The sequence below is a fragment of the Papaver somniferum genome, chromosome 9, assembly GCF_003573695.1.
Source record: "Papaver somniferum cultivar HN1 chromosome 9, ASM357369v1, whole genome shotgun sequence".
NCBI lineage: Eukaryota > Viridiplantae > Streptophyta > Magnoliopsida > Ranunculales > Papaveraceae > Papaver > Papaver somniferum.
In genome coordinates, this window is record NC_039366.1 from 58061953 (window position 1) to 58072593 (window position 10641).

The 10641-nt window shown below is 38.0% G+C and overlaps 1 long non-coding RNA gene across 1 annotated transcript; it reads left to right on the plus strand.

The window, feature by feature from the left end:
* Positions 1–7046: 7046 nt before the first annotated feature.
* Positions 7047–7777, plus strand: LOC113314091. Its single transcript, XR_003342265.1, has 2 exons — positions 7047–7207; positions 7382–7777. It is a non-coding gene; the product is annotated as an uncharacterized LOC113314091 (long non-coding RNA).
* The last annotated feature ends 2864 nt before the right edge of the window (positions 7778–10641 follow it).

The following is a 10641-nucleotide window of genomic DNA, read 5'->3' on the forward strand; positions in this document are numbered from 1 at the left end:
GCATTTGTGCCCTCGGGTTCTCACGCTGGATTTCTTCAAGACGAGCATACTTCTCAATAATTATTCTAAGATCTCCTTCTGTCTTAGGTACGCTTCCGTGGATCTCAACAAACAGTGGACTCATTCGGTCTAATCCCCATTTGTAGAAGTTGATGCTTACTACGAGATCTACACTCCCTATAGCTTGGCAGATCTTATGCCATCTGTTGGTGTATTCCCTTGTATTCTCCTTGTAACCAATTTCCAGTGAAAAGAGTTTATCAATTCCGGTGTTGACAGCTTTGTTGTACATGTAGATTCTCAAGAATTTCTCTGCGAGTTGATCGTAGGAGTTGATGGAGTCAGGTGGAAGGTTGTCAAACCAAGACAAAGCCGACCCTTTCAGACTTGATGGGAAATGCCTACAGAGGACGGCGTCGTTTTGACTCCATCGGGCTAAGATACGATTATAATACCGGATATGTGTCGCGGGATCACTGGATCCGTCATAGCATTCAAAAGTTGGGACATGGCACTTCAGCGGAATGGGGGTGTTTGCCAGGCGATGAGTTAGGGGCGTGGATTTAGCCTCTTTCATCACCTCTTCTAGCCTTCCTCCGCCTTGTCTGGCTTTTAACTGCCTGATCTCAGCCATCATCTCATCACGCAGCTCTTCCATCGCACAGTAATGTCCCACGTTCTCGTGCTCAGTTGAGCGTTTCTTTCTTCGGTTTTCACTGTCATAATAATCTGAGTCTTCGGCGTCATAATCCGGATCAGATGCACTGCTTCCCCTAGCGGCGTTTGCTAGGATGATTCTTCGGTCTCGATTAGGCTCTGGTGCCTTAGAATTTGCTTCGTCCAGTTGTTAGCTGGTCTTCGTGCTTTGGGAAATCCGATCTTTTAAGTCTTGATTCTCTCTGGCCAGCAGAGCTATGACATCTGCGTAGACCTGCTGGCTCTTTTTCAATTCTTCGAGCTCTGCCATCAGTCGATGGGATTGGTTAGACCCCTGATTGGGAGTTCCTGCTTGTACCTCAACGACCATGGTTCCCCCTTCATCTACTGTGTGTATTAAGGGTGGTAGAGGATCAGCTTCGATTGTTGGTATCTCCAAGTTTGGTCCCCTCGGTTGAGTTTCCACCCGCGGTGCTAAAACCACTGGTATAGTTTGATTCTGACCGTTCGTTGACGACATTCCAAAGGCTGGCGGGTGTGCGGGCTGATGTGTCATAGATTCTGCCACCCCTTCTCTTTGTTGATGGACTTGGTTTGTAACCAAAGTTTTGTTAGCTTCTGCAACCTGGAGGGCCACAGCAGTCGCACTGCTCTTCGTAGCTGCTGCTTTGAGAGCCGCGGCTGCAATGGAGTTAGTGTTCATAGGTGAGGTGATTTCCGCAGCATCCTGCCTCTGATTAGCAAGAGAAACCCGATAAGCATGCCCCATCAGCATCAGATCTTCGTCCAGATAATCCGATGGCAGAAAATCTGCAATGGAGTTAGCCTAATCAGCATTCTGTTTTGATCATACTTCTCGGGTTTCTCTTGCAATGGTTACTCTTTTGGCATCTCTTGGAACAATGATGCATTTCAGCTTTTCAGGGTTTGATTGATTAAAAATTGTGTATGACTTTGATGAATTCATGAGTTGGATATGGTATAAAGGTGCGCTGTTCACAATAGCTGATCAGAGCTGGGAAACATGGTGGTATGAAGAACAAGACCATCTGAGAACAACGGGCTTGTGGGGGAAGTTGTTGGAGATAATTCTGGATCTGCGTTTCTTCTATTTTCAGTATGGTGTTGTATACCAGCTTGGAATTTTTGATGGAAAGACCAGTATTGCAGTTTACTTACTATCATGGATTTTCGTGATCTTTGGTGTTGGGATATATGTGATAATTGGATATGCTCAGGACAAGTAGGCTGCTAAAGAACACTCAAAATATCGCCTGGTTCAGTGGGTTGTGCTTCTGCTTACAGTTTTTGTACCAAGTTCCGAGTCCTTGATCTCCTAACCGGATGTTGGCTTTCAGACCTACCGGATGGGAACCACTCTCTATAGCACAGGTAATTATGCCGTTTCTGCAGTTGACTGTGTTATGGGACACTATTGTGTCGCTATCTCGGCTGTATGATTTTCGCTTGTATTCATCGTCTTGGCCCCTGTAGCACTATTATTGTGGATCCCTGATTTCCAGTCAATGCTGACAAGGATACTCTTCAATGAAGCATTCAGTAGAGGTCTTCAGATTTCTCGTATTCTGGCGGGCAAATAGTTTAGCTTTGAGTACTGAGGTAAAATCTTAATCTACATTTTGATTTCTGAAATTTCTAGATTAATACTTGAGTATGTGTTTTGTGTTAAGTATGTAAATCTGTTTTATCAAGTATCATCCATTTCAGTTTGCAATAGATGTTGGTGTTGTCGGTTTTGCAATTAATACTATATAATTTATCGTGGTTTCATTATTCGTGCAGTTTGTTAAAAAGCAATGTAGTAGTGGGAGTTTTGGTTAGACGACGCAGTCACAGACTAGAGATGGTTTGTTTTCTTCATTAACAATGTTACCGGAATGTAAACCGCCTGTCCATGGTCATACTAGTGTCCTAGGTGTGCCATGGGTTGTCCTATCATATATTATCATACTCATACTACTATTACTTTCTCTAGTACAGGAGATGCAAAATTTATTTTCTCACGGACAATTAAATACCCAAGGAAAAACGTACTTCAGAATTCTACTTGTAAAATGACATGTTGGATACCAAAATTGTTTACACTTTGTATTTCAGGGCTTTATAGATGTTTAAGCAAAAGTCTGTTTCAACATCTAAACACTTTGTAATTCAGGGCTTTAACAGAGCTTGCATGATTCCAAATTATATCATTCACTGCATCAATATTTTATGCAAGTAGAACCAATCTGTACTAGAATGGAGCATGCTAACTTTCCAACATTCTTCATTTTGCAACATTATTCATGGTTTCTGCCATTTCTACACAAGCATTTGCAGCTCTAGGAATCCAGTAAGGGAAAATTAGTACCTTGCGCTCAAATGTAGAGCTGGCCTGCAAAAAAATTAAAAAAATTAAAAAAATAGTGCTCACCGCAACAGTGAGTATCTAAACAAAGAAAACATACTCTCAGATCTTTGACAATAGTTCTTGCTACTCCAGTTCAAATATCCTAACAAAGCCTACCTCCCTAAATGGTTTCTATTTGATAACAATAAGTCTAGATTCACCGTGATTTTTCACGGTGGTATCTCGGCAAGACAAAAACCCACCCCCGTTTTTCTCCTGGTGGTTCGGTGAATTCTCGGTGTGTGTAGCATCGTTGATTTGATAAAGGGGAAAGAGAAGATGACAGGCGTGAAATGGGATTAGGCAAGGCTTCTGTTCTGATTGTGAAGAAAAATTGGGGAGAATATAAAGGGAAGGAGGGAAAAGTAGGTGTTTTACATGAATACCCACATTAGGTGTTTCAGGGTGCAAACGGATTGCAAGGTTCTGCAAGTGGATTGCAAAGCTTTTCTTCATTTTCCTTTTACAAAAAAATAGTTTGTCAACATAACTTTTCAAGAAATGCGGTAATAATCGGCAGAGCTAGAGATAGGATCATCTCAAACCGATGTAAACCATAATACTTCATCTTCTCAAGATTCTATGCACCTTCTCAGTATCAAGACTAGTGCGTCCCATGAACCGGCTCAGAATGGGTTGAGTTATTTGTGCCTGAGATTATGGCCGCTCACTATGAACGGAAGCCGAACGAACTAGATAACAAAAACGAAAATGATAACATGCTTTCAATGCATTTTAATCAGGCCACGATAATGAGAATTAGAAAAACCCTAGCTAAGTCATGTATGTACGCTTGACTTTGCTAGTATTTTCTGATCAAAGCACAATAATACTATTGTACTGAAAACCCAAAATTTTCTACAAACGGATCCACACCATCTATACAAAATTGAACCCCACAATCCCAGAAAAATACTTAAACTGAACCTTTAAAAGGATTTAGGATGTGCTTCATTACTAAAATGCTTGTCATTGAAAGGTGTCTTCTCACCTAGTATGGAATACTTTGAGATATTGCATCAGTATGGTGTCTTCATTACTAGAATGCTTGTAAACCAAGCCCTGCTTTTCCACCCTTTGAGCGTACTCATTGAGAACGGTCCTTGAACTTTACCAGATTGATTTAGATAATACCATATCTTGTTTTGGGGATTATCATCATCATCTGAATCGATCATCACAACCTGTCGTAATGCTTGTTGTTCATCCTCAACGCCCTCGGAATGAAGTTGATTCAGCTCTTCCGTAACAACATCGATCATTTCCACTTTATTTTGATTTCCAAAAGCCAAAAAAAAACATTATTTTAATCACAGTAGTATTTGAATCATGAGAGGCCCTCATTGTAGTATGACCGAATTGATTGTTTCGTTAGTATTCCTCAATGTTCCTATTCTTCTCTCTTTTTGCTATTGCAGTTGGTCTAAACAGCACTTTGTCCTTTCGTTGTTATTTACCGTTTTTACCGCCAAGACTGAAGAACCTTTAGACTGAAAATATAAGATGCAACAAAAATGTGAGAGATTCACAGCTAAATGAAATAAAAACAAGGAATGCATCGAAAAGATGAAATCTAGGACACTGGCTTTGTAGTTTCACCTGGTTACCACCTTCACTATTATCCAACCATACAAAAGAGAAACTAATCCAGGTTGCATAAGAAATAGAATAAAATATACAGAAATTTAAGCTAAGTGAATCCTTGCGGTAACTAGAATCTCGTTTACCAAAATTCATCAACAGTGACCGGTCATCTAGCAGTAACAGAAAATCCCGTAACTCTCTATATGGGGGAGCTTTTGTTAAAGCATGATCCAACTCGGTTGAATGAGAAATCGGTCTGAATAGAACTAATTACCAATTACAATCAAACTGGTTTATCTCTGACTATTCGTACAGTTTCTTTCAAGTATTCTTATGCCAAGCTGAAATAGATAAGAAAACCCTCCAACAGGTTGGTTCAATTTCATTTAATAGCAAGACTTTTACCGGTGCGCATAGACGCAGTATAAGTAATGTCCCTTTATCTATACAAACACAAGCACAAGCTGCCCAACACAGCTTCCTTCGTAAATCACTGTTTTAGAAAGCATTGCCCTGACATCTTAACTCTTTTTCTCTACGGCATTGACCCGACATCTCCACTTCTCTCTCCTCCCTCTTCATTAACACCCCACTTTCTCTTTCCTTCCTTCTTTCAGTATCCATTCAAATAGCCAATTGTCATGAACTCCATTAATATGACGGGAAGTGAAAGAAAAAACAGTCTCCACTGTTTACAACAACAGTTTTACTTTAAACGCGTTTAGGTAAATACTGAAACCGAATTTTCATTTTGTGGATTAAGTGCTCATAGCATAGATAGTATACATGATTGTAAAGTGATTGATACATCTTGTAATACTTGGCTTCAATTTCATCATGTTTAGTCTGCAATCAGGGAACAAAATATCAAAAACCCATGAATGCGTTGATAGAATCGAGCACCAACAAACTCAACTCTAAAGACAATATTGCAACTCCCTCTTTTCACGCTTCAACAATCTCATGCTAGGCTGTAAAATAACAACATAATTTTTGTAAGTCCTCAACGAGAACAAATTAGCAATTGACCCAAAATCAGTATTACTCATCCTATTTACCGGACTATTTTTCAGCCGATTACAATCTCAAAGGACAAAATATGAATATCTTGGACATGTATTTCCTATTAAGACTCCACTATAAATGCCTCGGGAAACATACGTAACGCATATTGATTTGAGGCTTGATACCATGAAAGGTAGAAACTCAATCCATCATGTTTGGCCTGCAATCAAGGATTGAAATACCAAAAACCCATATATAAACCACTCACCATAAATATCTGAATTCGTTATCTCCTCTTTACTTCTGTTCTGTAATTCACTAGAATAACCGCTGCAGCAGTGAAGGCCGACCGAAAAGTTGAACGAATTCGATCCAAACTAATCCATAGGAATTTATTTTATCTCATTCGATCCAAACTAATCCGTAGGATTTTTTTTTTATCTCACAATAGTCTATCTCACATGGGTTAAACTACCGTGACCAATCCACAATAGATATGTTAAACTACCGTGACCGATCCACAATAGATACAAACTACAGTAATGTGCTTTTTCCTTTTCTAGGCTTAAAAGATATTACCTTCATTTCTGAAAAAGAGATATTATCATTTTTTTTTCTTCAATTTAACTTAAAAATAAATTAAATTGAGAAACATAATAATAACACTTTTTCAGAAACTGAATATGTGTTTTCTAGTAAAATTATTACACCGTGCTAGTAAGATTATGTCTCTTTTAGATACTAACATCATAGTGACAAAAGAGTACGGATGCTTCGGAAAAGGGGAAACAAAAGTATGGCTCCTTATTCTTATGGGTATGGTAAAAAAATGTTGTTTGGCATGCCATGTGACATGGTAAATGAGTTTCCCCACTATGATAGATATGTCAAACTTAATTAAAAACATATATTTAATTGTGTTGGGTGAGACCCTAATGAATTAAAAATATATTTGTGTTTGTGTGGTGGGGTATTTATAAAAAATTTAGTATTATAATATAATCAGTGGGAGAATGAGAGATTATATATATATAATTACTCTGAGATAAAGTCTTTATCGCTGGAGACAAATAGAGTATCGCTAGAGACAAAGAGACCATCAAGCGATGGAGTCTCTGTCTCGTATAGCATATATGCATAGGAGTTTGGTAATTTGGCATACCCATAATGGATGCATATATGCCAAATCTCATGTTTTTCCATACCCATAGGAACATGCCTTAAGTTGACAATTGAATTCCTGTTGAAAGAATGGTCGGATAAAATTGTCGTACAACATAACATATGCGGTAGTCTGTTTCCTACGTGTTGCTGATCACATAATAACATATATGCACTTGCATGCTATGTGTAAGTGTGTAACCATGTTTAAAAGTGGGTAAAGTTGTAATTTGATAAAAGAATACAAGTAAACTTAATGCGGATGTGAATCCCTCCCTGTTACTCAAATCTGTTTTCATCTCTTTTTTCTTGAAGTTAAAAACTTGCGGCACCAAACGTAGCCATTATCTTCGGTCTTCACTCTTCCATTCCTTGCTAATAAAGCCGCAGGTCAATACCTTCTTTTCCCAATTCTCTGTATTTTAAATCTTTACTACATGAAAATCCTTAATTCGATGGATACAACTTTTATTTTGATTGTATTTTGAATCATGGGTAATGGAGGAATGATCAGATCTGTGGGGTACATGATGGTCAAATAATTATTAGTATTATCTTTTACAGGTTAGTGAAGAATCTGTTAAGTTTTCTACTTTTTGTTCTCAAAAAAATTGACTTCGTAAGTCGGACCAGGGAAGACCGTATCCGGGAAGTTCATCTTCTTCTTCCCATCCCCTGCTACTGAAACTCTGCAATTTCATTATCTGCTACTACAGTTGATCGAATCTGACGATATTTCGATCTGAAATTCAATGGGTTGAATTGTAAAATCTTGAAGCTGATTAAATTCATAAATCAGCGGAGAGTGATTTTTTTTTTTTTTTTTTTTGTGGTTTGAAAATTTTGGAGAAGAAATGTATCGATTCTGATCGATCTAGTGGAAATTTTGAAGAAGTTTAAACTGATAATTTGTTTGTTTGATTATCTATGATTGAAATTTATAATCAATTTGTTCGATTATCTAAAGATGAATCTTAATTTTGTGAAATTGTGAGATTTGAAATTTCAATTTTAAATGCTTGGGACATTTGTTGTGTCTGACAATCTGCATTATTTTGATCATATGGAAGGCCTCCCTATGGTCGGCCGATTAATTTGTTGTCTCCGCAGTTAATGGTGTAGCAAACTATACCGAGCTCCCGCAAAGTTATACGTAGGTTAATTGTTGAAGATAAAAAAAGATGAGAGAGAAATAAAGATGGGGTTCAATGGGTATTGATAGTGAGAAAGGTTGAGTACACGGGAAGGTGGGTTTCAAATGGAAAGTGGAGTAAATGGAGAGAGTGAGATAGGGTACACAGTGAAGAAATAATTTCTTTACAAAATTAAAATGAAGAAGAGATATCCATTTTAGTGTCATGCTTCACCCCCAGCGAGGATACTGCTATTAGTCATTTTTAAAAGCACATACGGGTCATCTATAGTAACAGATAGCACAGCGGAACTCTCTGAAGCTGTTGTTGATTCAGGAGAATTCGTTGCTACATCTATATTTTAATTTTTAAGCATATTACCTGAATAAGAAGAAAAAGAGCTGTTGCAATTGCTGGATTTGTAGCTAGCCTGATCATTCCCCCACGTATCTGACTTGGCACATACCTGGGTAAGTAGCATATTAGTAATAATCAGTTTACCCTTCCCAACAACTACAAATGCAGTTTAAGAAAGAAGTAGAGAGTGGTTTGCTTGGGCTGTTCTTAATCTTGCAAGCAAAGGAAAAATTAACCCCACATAGGAATGGGGCAAGCAAGATAGAGTCACTAATCCTCATAGCTTAAAATTAGCAACAATATCTTATAGTCAAATGCAAAACTATAGACAAGGTCAACCCTGCAATAATGAACGCTGCAACGAGGCAATCCTCTGTTCGAACTGGTGATGGCCCACGGCTAAGGAACATGAGATTGTTTCTTCAGAAAATGTGCAAGTATAGCTTAAGCCTACTCAATCTCTGCTTCAAAGTGGAAAAGCTCTGAGAGCAAGGGCTATGGAATGAGTGTTTTTAACACTCATTCCCTTTTAAATTGAGTGAGTGACTGAGTGAAAGAGTGTTTTGTGATCGTGGGACTCAAAATTAACAGACTAAGCAATTGATGTTTATCCGTTTGGAGAGAAAAATTCTCTCCAAAACGGCTGAACTTATGCCTCTGATAGTTTTTTTTTTCTTTTTTAATAATGAAACCTAATGTGGGTCCCACATCCAAGAGTTTTAAAATAATAAAACTCTAAAAATAGGGTTGAGAGGCATATGTTTAGCCGCTCAATGTAATTTTTTTTCCAAACGGCTGAAATTCAGCCGCTTAGTCTCCACTTTCGCACACTCTTTCGCCCCAATGAGTGTACGAGTGATTATTGATGAATGAGTGAGCATTCTCACTTCATAATAGCACCTAATTTGAGCAAATCCAGTGATACTCATTCATATTGAATGAGAGCACTCACTCCATAGCCCTTGCTCTTATGCACCTTTTTATCCTTTTTATCCATTGCGAAATGATCACTGTATATTCTTGTCACAGGATATTCCACTAAGGACCTACAGATGCACTTTTAGACTGAGCCAACAAAAGCAAGATCATCATAGCAAGACAACTTTCTCCTCCCTCCTCTTCCTTTTCCTCTCTTCTTTTACGATTGAAACCTCCAGAAACTAAAATCGTTGCTGCTCCGATCTGCTCCCATGGGCGTGGATCGGAGCAGATCTCCCCAAATAATCCTCAAGTCTGTTGTTTTCTACTTCGATTCGTGTTTTTTTCCCCTAATCTTATTAGTTTTCAGATTGTTCTCCCGATCTATCTCCCTTCTATCTACGAGTTCAGTACTTTCTTTTGATTACTGATCTTGTTTTAGGTTTGAGTTTTCTCAGTAGTGTTTGTTTTCTTTAACTTTTTTGACTCTACGGTTTAATCTAGCTTTGATTTCAGTTTATGCCTGGTTTTGTTCAAAGTAGTTGTTTGAATCCAGTGGGGTTGAAGTGCAACCTTTATTTTGCTTCAAATCAAAGTTTAGATCTAGTTTAATTTGTTATATAGATTAGTACAGGGTTTCGACTTAGGGTATCTATTAGGTTTTCCTATTTGATTTTTCTTTGATGAAGTTTGTCCAGACAGATGGTGTTCGCTCTAAAAGAGCACTGGTTACAGCAGCAACAAAGAGATCAGAAACTTCATCAACAACAATTTCACAGCTACCAAAGACACCAGCAGAAACAAGGACACAAAAGACACTAGCAGCAACAATGAAACAACAGACCGATTCGATGAAAATTCAGACCGCCTCCGACCGATTCCGTCCAAAGATAACTGATTTTAATTATCTTTGTCACTTATGTTACTTTATGTTTGAAAAATTCGTTACAAATGGTTGGATCTATGGATCCGTTTATACCTTTGTTACGTGTGTTACTACTACTATGCAAAAAACTTTGAGAAATGGTTGGATCTTCAGATTCTAACAACTCTGCTATTAGTAGACTTGTTATTTGATTTGGATGTGTTCCTTTTAGTCCAAACAATGACGTTTAAACTCGTTCTGTCACTAAGGGATTGGTACGGAATTGTTAGATTTAATCTTCAGAATTTGTTCTGTTTTTATGATGTTAAGTGTTTAGAAAATCTATGTTGTCTGGTTGATTACTTTGAGTCAGTTGAAAACTCTATGATCTGTATTGTAACCTTCCCGATTTGGAATCGCGGTATTATCAATGTTAATGAATGAGGCTTGCCTCTTTTCTGGAAAAAAAAAAAGCAGAGCAAGACAACTAAGATGCAAAATTAAAGTGAGTCTCGATTAATCAATTAATAATCACCCACTCACCATCAATG